This window comes from Nycticebus coucang, chromosome 18 (genome assembly GCF_027406575.1).
Source record: "Nycticebus coucang isolate mNycCou1 chromosome 18, mNycCou1.pri, whole genome shotgun sequence".
NCBI classification, from domain to species: domain Eukaryota; kingdom Metazoa; phylum Chordata; class Mammalia; order Primates; family Lorisidae; genus Nycticebus; species Nycticebus coucang.
The window spans coordinates 56,324,448-56,336,060 of NC_069797.1; positions in this window are offsets into that span (position 1 = coordinate 56,324,448).

Genomic DNA, 11,613 nt, shown 5'->3' on the forward strand with positions numbered 1-11,613 from the left:
ACGAGTTCCACAGCACCAGAGGCCGTGGGCTCCTGGGAGAGCTGATCCTGGAACATGAATTCATGGGAGGCCGGTGGTTGTGCCCCAAATCTGTGCTGGCATGGCCACTAGGTCCAGAAGAGAAATCCAGGTCACCAGAAAGAGGAGGAGAGGAGGGAAAGAGTCTGCAGGACAGAGCTCACTTAGCCAGTTCCCCCACCAAGGTCCATGAGGAGGGACATGTCTGAGCTGCCCACTTCCTTCAGCCTGTCTTGGAATGAGAGCAGATGACTGCGGGCCTCACTTCTCTAGACCTAGCAGGTAGTGGGAGAGTTGGACAGATCGCAGTTCTAATCCTGGTTCTGCCTCTGGTTAATTCGGTGATGTGCATATTATTAAGCTCTCCCAGCCTCAGTTTCCTTGACTGCAAAATGAGAATAATAATAGCACCGACTCACAATGTTGTGAGAACTGAATGATCAAGTGGTCACCGAGTACTGTCACTAACACATACTAGGAGCCCCTGAGCTATCGGTTTCCCTCCTTCTTTCCTTTCAGCTTGCCTGCCTTCAGACCTTCTTTCCTTCTATCCACTCTGGGGAATATGATGGCTGTTTTGAGGGTCCGGGAACACAGGCCTCCCACTGCCCGAGGTAAACACCAAGCTTTGTACCAAGGAAGGTCCCTCTTGAGGCTGGGTGCCTGTCAAGGAGACAGAGAAAGTTTCCATCGAGCATGCATGTGTGTGCGTGTGTGTCTGTGTGCGCGCGCATGCAGGCACTGAAGTGCCCTACTATCTTTTCCTCTCTGCAGAAAATCAGGTCAATGGTTTGACTGTTGCTGTTAACCACAAAGTGCAGCAGGGAGGTGGCCTGAGCTGCCAGGGCTTTGAACAAGTGGGGACCTGGTGTATGAGGGCTGGGGTCTGGGGTCCAGAGCAGGGGAGATGGCCGCCAATTGGGGGAGAGCACGCTGCCCAGCCAGAGCTGTGCTGTTGCCCCCACCCCGCATATTCCTCTCCCTTTTCTTGTGGCCTCACTGCTGCTGGCCTGCCTGGTGAAGCCTTCCTTGGTGGCTCTGTTGAGTAACCAGGCTGCGCTGAAGAAAAGCAGTCCACCTGCTTATGGCTCAGGCCACCACAGGGGGCGGGAAGTGTGGTGCTTTGAGACTGAAGCACATGGGACTCCCCACCCCCACCCCACCCGCATGCAGCCAGTAATAACAACAAGGGTTCTGGCGGCTGAGCACTTTCACATTGGGTCCTCACCTCGCCCACAAGGTCCTTTAGGGCAGAGCAGGTGTTATTGTCACTGCCTTGGTTACCGGAAAGGTGCTTAGAAAGAGAGAGGGGCCAAGGAACTAGTTCTGAGGCACCCACATTCCTTGCTTGGCCTCAGACTCTCTTTGGGAGCCTCTGAGGGCACCTGGGTCACGCTCCCCAGGGCCTGGTGAGGAAACTTTGCCTTGTGCTCTGGGCCAGGCATCCAAGGGGGTTTGGTTGAGTCTTTGGCTCTGGATCTCCCACGGGCTGCAGTCAGGGCATCAGCTGGGGCCTTGGTCATCTTGAGGCTAGACTAGGAAGGACCTGCCTCCCCAGGCCCTAAGCTTGCCTTGTATTGAGGACAAGGAGCACGGGCTCAGGCAGCCCCTCTCTCCCCTTCCCAACCTGTCCTTGAAGTTCATCATCGCCTTGTCCACCAATTTCACTCCCTGTCTCCCCACCCCCACCCTGTCTCCCTACTTCCTCAGCTGTGCTTTCGTGTCCATAGCGTTTTCCTCATAATTTAGGCTCAGACAATAGAGGCTAATGATCCAACTGTGGAGAGCACAGCCTCCCCCTTCAGCCAGAAATCATCTGTTCTCCATTCCCACCCTCCCTGGCCTGGCTGCCAGACTGAGACCTTTTCCTCCCCCTCACACCCCACTTCTTACTGGAAATGAGCCCCTGTCTCCCCGTACCCCTCCTATCCTCAGGACTCCCTTAGGGAGGTTCAAGGACCCATCTCCATCTCTGCCTGCCTGACTGGGGCAGCCATCTGTAGAGGGGAGGTGGGGGCTGGTGCCCAGGGCTTCCAGGGAGCCCTTCTGGGAGGAGAGCCTTGGTATGGCCTCTCTAGGTCAGCTCAGGGCCCCGTGCCGGATGCTGACCTAAGGGAGCAGCTGGGCTCAAGGTTACAAGGCTGACGTTACACAGACTGTGCTGGAAATTACAGAGTTTCTTGCAGGGAAAACAACCCAGGGTTTCAGTTACCATGGAAACGGCATCTATTTGCAGAGGTGCCTGCGTCAGAGCCTGGGACCCTGCGCCTGGGGAGTGGGGTGGACACTAGAGGGCAGGGATTCCTCCAGGACAGCATCTAAGAGGGCCTAGGGCCTTACCTTCAGCCATGACAACAGCTCTTCCCACGAAGGGCCCTATCCGCCTGGTTTTTGGGTAGATTTTAAACTTATGAGTCAAAGGCGTGGGGGAGACCCCATGTTCTTCATTCATGCATTTATCCCAGAAGCATTTTTGGTCTGTGAGGTGCCAGGCACTGGGCTAGGCCTGCTGATCTGGAGTTGGTCTTTGCCTGCTAAGCTCAGGGCCTGAAGCTTCCCTTCCCAGAGGGAGCTGTGGTCAGATGGGACGCAGTGGGGAGCCCGCTGGGGACCACATAACCATGTTTTTTCAGACCACTACTGGTCCCCTCAGTCTGTATCCAAAACAGGTGACTTCGGTCCCTTTGTGTCATGGAGGCTAATTCCTTATGTCTCAAGGAAAAATGCCCTGTAACCTGTTCACTGAGGTGCTCCCAGGAGTGGGCACTGTTCTAGTCATCGTTACAGGAGGGCATCTACCGTTACCCTCCTGCCACCTTATCCCCTGCAAAGCTCAGCGTCCACTAGCTCATTTAGCAAGTTCCTAGGAAATTTGTTGTAACAATTTCACACCTGTTTTCAAACAGGAAAACTGAGGCTGGGGAGGAGCAGCACTCCTCAAGGTCACGCAGTTGATATGTGGTGAAACCAGGATGGGAATCGGACACCAGGCTTCTTGCATTGTTCCTGCCTCCTTGTCAAGGGGCACCTGGTGACCAGAACTCCCACCCTGGCAGGCCTCCAACCAGCCTGGCTGTTGCCCATGCCTGGGGAATGGGAACCAGCTGTGTGCTGGTGCGGTGGGGCGCGGATTGTTCCATAGATGGCCTCTCCGAGGCTGCATATCAGAAAGACCATAGGCCCTAATTCAGCTGTTTGCCTAAGTCATTTCACTGTTCCATGCCTCAGTTTCTCCCTCAGTAAGATGAAAGGGAGCATGTAGGGAAGAAGGAGTGGCCTATGCCTTGTAAAAACTCTCTCTCTTTTTTTAGAGTTGCCTTTTTCTGCACTGGCATCAACTGTGTGACCTTGAGGAGTGCTTCTGTTGCCCAGGCTGGAGTGCAGTGTTATCATCGCAGTTCACTGCAACCTTGAACTCCTGGGCTCAAGTAATTCTCCCACCTCCTCCTCTCAAGTAGGTAGGACTGCAGGTGTGTACCACCACACCTGGCTAATTGTTATCTTGTTTGTTTTCTTTTGTTTTTTAGAGGTGGAGTCTTGTGATATTGCCCAGGATGATCTTGAATTTTCAGCCTCCTCCTGCCCTAGCCTCCTAAGGTGTTGAGAGTAGAGGAGTGAGCCACCATAAGTGGACTAGAATTATAATGAAATTGAGCTTTATGTTGGTGACCACTTAGTTAACCTTTCTTCTCTCCTCTGTGGGTGACTGTAATGGAATAGGGCGTGGTACCTCTTGCCCGCATTAGGGCTGACTGGTTTTAAGCTTCTGACATCACCTAACAGAATGTTGAGTCCTCAGGGAATGGACAGAGTCTGGAACAATTTTCAATAGGGAAGGTGAGGATTGGGAGTGAAAAGAGTGGAAGACAGAAACTTCCAGGCCTTGGGGTCCTGCTTGGTTTGGGTGGGGGGTGGAATGGGATCAAAAGGATACGGATGGCCCCCGAAGGGATGGTGGCCATGAGCCACACCCATCTCTGTGTTTGCATCTGGCTAGGAGGTGAGGGAAGCAAAAGATGATAAATAAACACGTCCTGAATGTCTGCCACTGTGAGGGGCTCTGGAGCATCTGAACTAAGAACCAGATTGCTGGGCCCATCAAGCACACAACTGTGGGACACCGGAAGGATCCAGGAGGCATGGTACCTGCACATATCTCTCAAGGCTGGAATTAGATATTGTTATCCATTAGACAGAGGAGAAAGCTGAGGACAGGAAAGTTAAACGGCATGTGCAAGGCTGTGTGACCAGTAGGATGCAGAGGTATGGTTCTTCTAACTCTTTGGATTGCCTCTCTGAGGGCAAGATGGCATGTGTTTGTGGGGGAAGGACAGGGATCTTGCTCTTACTTCTCTGGGTTAAAGACCATCTAAGCTGTTATAGGACTACTTCTTGGGCTAGCTCACCTGCAGCCACTGTTCCTGCCCATCCTCCTCTTCTTTACTGCCTCTCTCTCTCTCCATCCCATGCCCTGTGCCCTTTCTATCCATCCCTCCACTTCCCAAGCTCTTCTTTTCTTCTGGTCCCAGCTGCCCAGTGGTTGGGGGGCGGGTTGTCCAAGGCCAATGAGAGAAGCTGGCTGTGGTTGTTGGGGATGCTTAAGGGGAGGAAATGAATCTGTTTTCTCTCCATACTCTTTCCCAGTGTGTTCTGCTGCCCCCAGTGCAGAGTAAGGCAACTGAATTGTGTCAGTGGGCTGCAGGTGCACCACCGCATGTCTGAGTGTGGCTTGTGAGTGTCCATGCTCCTTCTGGGTAATGATGCGAGTACTATGGTGCATGGACGTGAGGGGGCTATGGCTGTATGTGGGGTGTGTTTGGAGTGCATGTATGGGGTGTGTTTATGCATCTCTGTGTGTATGTAGTGCGTGTACTCCTGTCTATAAATGTTTGTATGCTTCCTAAGAATTGTCAGCATATTCAGGAAGAGTATATCTTAACTTGCTATAGAACTTGCAAGGCCCAGTGGGAGATGAAAATGCTGGAATTAAGAATTTCAACCGGATAAACACATGTAAAAGACTGAAACTGGACCTGCATCTTTTGCCACTTACAAAAAATTGACTTACACAGATAAAAGATTTAATTCTAATATACAAAATGATAAAAATCCTAGAAGAGTGGGTGGGAAAAACTGTTCATGATACTGGCCTGGGAAAAGATTCTGTGAAGAAGATTCCGTTGGCAATCACAGCAATAACAAAAATAAATAAGTGGGACTTAATTAAGCTAAAAAGTTTCTTCACAGCTTAAAGCAAACAGACAGCCTTCAGAATGGGAAAAGCTATTAGAAATCTGACAAAGGGCTGCTAACCAGAATCTACAGAGAACTCAAATTAATGAACAATAACAACAAAAGAGCAAATAATCCCATTTATCTCTGGGCAAGAGACTCGAAGAGAACCTTCTCTGAAGAAGACAGATGAATCACCAACAAACACATTAAAAAACGCTCATTATCCTTAATCGCCATAGAAATGCAAATCAAAACCACCTTGAAATGTCACCCAACCCCAGTGAGATTAGCCCACAGCGTGAAATCCCAGAGCTGCAGATGCTGCTGTGGTTGTGGAGAGAAGGGAACACTTTCTACTGTTGGTGAGACTGCAAACTAATGTAGCCTCTTTGGAAAGAAGTATGGAGAATGCGGCTTCTTTAGCCTCAAAGAGCTAAAAGTTGACTTTCCATTTGATCCTGCAATCCCATTCCTCTACCCAGAAGAAAAAAAATCATTTTACCCTTAGGAGATTTGTACTAGAATGTTTATTGCAGCTCAATTCACAGTTGCCAAGATGTGGAATCAACTCATGAATGTATTAATAAACTGTGGTGTAGGTACAACATGGAATACTCTTCACCCATAAGAAAGGATGGAGACTTTACATCTTCTGTCTTAACCTGGATGGAGCTGAACCTTCTCCTTAGTAAAGTATCACAAGAATGGAAAAGCAGCCATCCAATGTACTCAGTTCTAAAATGAAACCAGTAGATGAACAACTACACACCCACATGTGTACAAGAGAAAAACACAATTAAATTCAAGTGGGGGGGAGAGGGGAGAGGGCAGCAGGGAGGGAGATGGGTGTGCTGTCACCTAACAGGCAAAGCGTGGGGGTGTAGGGCACACCTCCTGGGCAAAGGGCTCAACTGTTAGACTTTACCTAACAAATGCAAACAATGTAACCTAATCGCTTGTATTGAAATGTAAAAAAACCTCCAAATTAAGAATTTCAAAACATAGACAGTACAGCATTAAAGCAATCACAGGCCCTTCTTAGCTTGGGCCCCAGAGTGGCTGCATAGATTGCAGCCCACAAAGCCGGTCCTGTGTGTGGGTGAGTGTTCTACTTGTCAATGTGTATGTGTGTGCTGGTTGTGTGACGTGTGTGTGTGTGTGAGAGGGAGAGAAAGAGAGAGACAGAGCGATTTGTGCAGTGTTTCTTACATGAATGTTGTGCGTCTTGGATAAGCCGCTTGTGAGACTGGACTGCTTGTGTGGGTGTGGGTGTGGCTGTGCCTGCTCGTGGGCATGAAATCTGAACCCTTTGCTCACAACCCCGAGGACAGGGCCCCCAGCAGCTGCCTATGCCTATCAAAGGGAAGGTGTGTTTTATTTTTGGCGCCCTTGCTGCCTGTTCCCATAGTACCCTGGGAGGCTTTTGTTTGACTGCCTTTGTTGGAAGGGGTGGCAAACACTTCCCTCCACCTGCTGCCACCACGGTGGCCCCACCAGAAACCACAGCTGGGGGTGGGGCAGCTTCCTCAGCCCCTCACCCACTTGCTTTGCACCCCTTCCAGGCATCAGCATGCCCAGGGCCCTGCCCGGCTGAGCATGGGACTCCCAGACCCCACCCAGATAAGGCACCTGTCATATATCAAAACTGGAGGGGTTGGTGGGGGGAGGGAATGATCTTGCCTGGCAATTTTATCTTACCGGTGCAGAGATGGAGGCCCAGAGAGAGGAGGTGATCTGCCTAGTGAGTCTGTGGCAAAGCCCTGATACCTGCTTCTGAGGTGGTGTATAGCCTGGCAGGGATGGCCTGTGCGGGAAGCCTGGGAGAGGGGCTGTGGTCAGAGCAGAGAAGAAGAAACCAAGCTCCAGGCATCTGGCTTGGCCCAGCTGTGGGTATCACACTCCCTGGCAGTTATTTGATTCTCCTTCCTATTGGGTTGGAGCTGTTCATCCAGCAGGTTTTGAAAGATGCAGGCTGTACTTAGCATGATGCTTGGCACTAAGTAGGGGCTCCAGAAATATTTGGCCATGAACAAACAGCTATTTTGTTGAATAGTGTAGTAGGGTGGCAAAAACAAGAACTTTGGTGACCAGCTAGAACCGGTTGGAATCACTTAGTAGCTGTGTGACTTTGGCAAAGTTATTTAACTTCTCTGGGCCTCAGTTTCCTTGTCTGTAAAATGGGAGTCTAGTAGGGTTATTGAAGGGTTGAATGAGACAAGATACTGGTATTGAGATACAAGAGTGCAGTGCATTGTTCATGATAAAATCTTAATAATGTTGCTGGCTGTGTTACCACAGGTAACCTACAGGTGCTCTTGAAACCTCAGTTTCCTTACCTATTGTCATAAGAATTCACTGGAAGGTGGTGTTTAGCACATCCCAGGGCTCAGTAAATGTTAGTCCATCTCTCCTCCTGGGCTTACCCCGTCTCTACCTTCTCAAAATCTCTTCCCCCTGAGCCTCTGTGATTCCTGCAGTTCTTCTCATGACACCTCCAGCCCTCCCCCACCAGGCTCCCAGCCTCTGTCCAACATGCCCAGCAACAAAGCTCAGAACTTGGTTTTGATGGAGGTGGGGAGACATGTGTGGGAGCGCGGTACCGACAAGGAGGCTGGGGGCATAGCAATGTAATTCTTGGACAAAAATCACAAAAATCACATTTGACAAAGCATTTAAGTACTCTGATGGGTGTAGACCTGTCTTGCCCTGGGGGACGAAGGCAGGGACTGTTTCTCTGCACAACTTGGGGACAAAACTGCCATCGTCCTCCCCACTTCTTTCCCCCAACTTTCAAGCCCAGCTGCGCTTCCTTGAAAGAGGGTTTGCATGGAGAAGGGCGGGTGGCAGAGAGAAGGAAGTTCGAGCAAGCAGCTTGTCAGAGGCGGGAGAGGACACCTGAGCCTCCGGGCAGCAGGCAGAGCTGGTCTTCAAATAGGTGAGACTACAGGCCGAGGCCAGGCCACAGAAAACACCCTCCAGGCAGCCCGGGAAGGAGCGCCACTGCTCAGTCCGGGCAGAAAACGGTCTTGCTTCATCCGCTTGCGGGCCGTTACATAAACTGCACAAGATAAACGTGCTTGCCTTTCCAGGCCTCTTTTTAAACATTGGGAAAGGGTTTGGAGGCATTTCATCTGCAGCATCTGCTGCGCTTCACAATGTCAGATATTTACTTAGAACAAATATAAACTATTCCGCCCTCAACAAGCTCTGACACAAGCCCACGAGGACTCTGGGGGCAAAAGCCATCTCCTCACCTGCTCTCTCGCCAGCGGGCAGGCCCTTCGGACCTCGGGACTTACCGCACCGCGAGGGACCCCAGCCAGTCAGAGCCAGCGCAGCCTGACCCCGCCCTATGGGTGCCGGGGAGATGTTTATTTATTCAGACACCAGGGCCTGAAGGCCAAACCGTGGTTACTCTGACACATAGAACAGCCCAGCCAGTGAACTCCCTGGGGTTAGTGAACAATAGACCAAAATAAGGTTACATTCATCCTCAGACTGAACACAGGAGGCAGAGAATCTGACAACAGCGGAGAAGTCTGAATTGGGTCACGGCACAAACATGAGGAGCCCTGGGGACCCAAAGTCCTCGCATTTCTGATTTTGCACGGGGTCAGCTGAGATCTGCTTGGTCTGGAGCAGCTCTGGCTGGGAGGGGCCTTCTTGGTGCAGGACCGTGGGATCAGCCGCTAGAGGAGTTGGGGCTTCTTAGACATCTGGTCTGCAAGGGGAGGGAAGGTGGGAAGGCTGGTTTTGCTGAGCCAGGTGGGCTTGCTCATTGGAGTTGAGGGAGAGGCCCCCATGGTGTTTTCCCAGGGGGTTTTCTTGGGGCTCAGACAGGAGAAACTTGGCCATTTCTAAGCTTCTTCCCTGCAAAGAAGGCTACGGGCCCACCTGTTTCTAAGACTAATATAGCGCCCTTCTCCTCCCCTGAGATCAGGAGGCCTGGGAAAGCTCTGTGTGTGTGTGTGTCTCTGTGTGTAGGGCATCTATCTACCCATGGAAGATACTCCACCTGTGGCCCTCAGCATTCACCTGCCTCTTCCCCACTCAGAATTGCTCCCCTTCCCTTCTTTCCCTTTTCCCTCCCTCCCATCTCCTTTGCCTTAATTCCCCCAGGCTCACCACCCCATAAATATGTTTCTTCTCCTTCAACTGTTCATTCACAACGTGCAAATGCAACTGCAAACCTAACTCCCGGAGAAGATGGCCTATCTTCCTTTCTTTTTTTTGAGACAGAGTCTAAAGCTGTTGCCCTGGGTAGAGTGCCATGGCGACATCATAGTTCACAGCAACCTCCAACTGTTGGCCTAAGTTTTTTGTGTTTTTAGTAGAGATGAGGTCTTGCTCTGGCTCGGCTGATCTTGAACCCATGAGCTCAAGCAATCCATCTGCCTTGGCCCCTCAGAGTGCCAGGATTCTAGGCATGAGCCACTGGGCCCGGCCTAACTTCCTTTCTTAAAAGATCAGTTGCCTGATTGCCTTTGGGCTGAGGCCATATTTCTTTTGTATTTCATTCATTCTCTCAGACTTTGTGGGGAGAACAGGAACTATGTAAAGGGGAGAAGGAAGGATCTGGTCACACCTCGAGATAGTGCCTGCTGGGGAAGAGCCAGCCTGGGTGAGGGTGGCAGGCACCGGGGTGGATGTGCAGGGGTGTTCATGTGAGTGCAGGGAGGCCCATGGGAAGAACTTCTGCTGGGAGCTGGGCAACTACCCAGTTTCCCCAAAAATAAGACATCCTTCGAAAATAAGACCTACTTACAGGAAAGATAAGACGTCCCCTGAAAATAAGACCCAGCGCATCTTTGGGAGCACACCTTAAAATAAGATACTGTCTTATTTCCGGGGAAACAGGGTAGGTTCAAGTTCTGGCATTGCCAGGAACTGCTGAGAGACCTCAGGGGGGTTATTTCCCTCTCTGAGCTTCGGTTGACTCACTGGTACGATTGGTGATCTCTAAATTGCCTTGGGCTTGATCTTACACATAAATTCTGTGGTATGGAAATGGGATTAAGGGATTGAATTTGTTTTTCTTGCAGTTAGCAACTTGTTTTCAGCTACCACTTCTGAAGCATCTACTAAATGATTACCAACACTTTCTAAGCATTTTGCATACATGGATTAATTTCCTCCTCACGACAGCTCTAGGAAGTAGGTACTATGATATTAACACATCCCTTATACAGATTAGGAAACTGAGGCACGGAGAGGCTAAGTAACCAGCCCAAGAAGTGGAGATGGGATTCAAACTGGGCAGCCTGGCTGCAAAATCCCTGTCATTCGTGACCACACTCAACATTCCAGGCACTGTGCTAAGTGTTTACCCAAATCCTCTTCATCCTGCAGTTGAGAAATCTGAGACTCAGAGCAGTTGAGCAACAGCTGAAGGTCACACAGCTGGGAAGCAGTAGAGATGAGGTTCAGAGCTGGCAGGGCTCCAGAACCTCTGCTTTCCCCCAGCCCCTTCCCACAACCCTGCCAGACTCTTGGGCTCATAAACAAGACAAACCAATGCCCCTCCTTTTCAGTGTCTTTTTGGGCAAGTTAGCTCCTCCCTAGGGGGCTCGGTTTCACCATCTAGAGGATGATGGGAGTTGGCCCAGCTAATCTTTGAGGTCCTTGTATCTCTGTGAGTCTGTGATGGAGAGGTGTGGCATTGCTAGCTGAAAGGTTAGATTTGTGGCTTGGGAACTCCTGGGACTCGACCTGGGGTTGCAGCCAGGAAGCCAGGATGAGGAGGACAAAGGTATTGGACAAGGTGATGGACTAAAGGGGACACTGGGGAGACTGGGGGAAGGCCATGGGAGCCGTGAGCCCAGGAAGATGGGGCAGGTGCACAAAACAGATGCCTTGGGTGGGCCTCCCAGAGGGCCCTTCTCTTCTTTCCAGGGGTCACCCCAAGCTCAGGGTAGGTGTGTGAGAGCATTGGGTAAGGGAGCAGGGGTCAGGCCAGCACTGAGCCAAGGTCAGAACTTGTGAGACACGGCAGTTTGGGGAATTAACATTGCTGGGGGTTTTGTTTTCTCTGTAAATATTTGGAGATGTCCAGTTATTCTAGAAAAATGTATTTGAAGCTGGGTGGCGTGTTTGTGCGGTTGGCCTGGCTTCGTTTTCCATGATGGCTCTGTTACATTCTTCCCTGTTAGGAACTGGGGGTTGTTTTCCCATCTGTAACCCCATTAGGATGTACACACCAGCAGGCTTCACACGCACACGTGCTGGGCAGGTTCCCCTTAGGGACTGGCATTGCCCCTGGCCACACGCTCGGGCACACACAGTCACAGCTGCACCTTTTAATGTTTAATGCCGCTGCTGCAAATGCCGCTCCACACTGACTGCATCCGTGCCAGGCTCATT